The sequence below is a fragment of the Arachis ipaensis genome, chromosome B01, assembly GCF_000816755.2.
Source record: "Arachis ipaensis cultivar K30076 chromosome B01, Araip1.1, whole genome shotgun sequence".
Taxonomy (NCBI): Eukaryota; Viridiplantae; Streptophyta; class Magnoliopsida; order Fabales; family Fabaceae; genus Arachis; species Arachis ipaensis.
The window spans coordinates 117,403,158-117,403,526 of NC_029785.2; positions in this window are offsets into that span (position 1 = coordinate 117,403,158).

The following is a 369-nucleotide window of genomic DNA, read 5'->3' on the forward strand; positions in this document are numbered from 1 at the left end:
AAAGTATAAGCTTTTTGTTTTTCCATTACCATTGATGGCACCTAAGACCAGAGAAACCTCTAGAAAAGGGGAAGGAAAGACAAAGGCTTCCACCTCCAAGTCATGGGAGATGGAAAGATTCATCTCAAAGGTTTATAGCTCAAGAGGCGTATGAAGCTCATCACCATGAGATCCCGGAGATGCCTCAAATGCATTTTCCTCCACAAAACTATTGGGAGCAAATCAACACCTCCCTAGGAGAATTAAGTTCCAATATGGGACAACTAAGGGTGGAACATCAAGATCACTCCATCATCCTTCATGAAATAAGAGAAGATCAAAAAGCAATGAGGGAGGAGCAACAAAGACAAGGAAGAGACATAGAAGAGC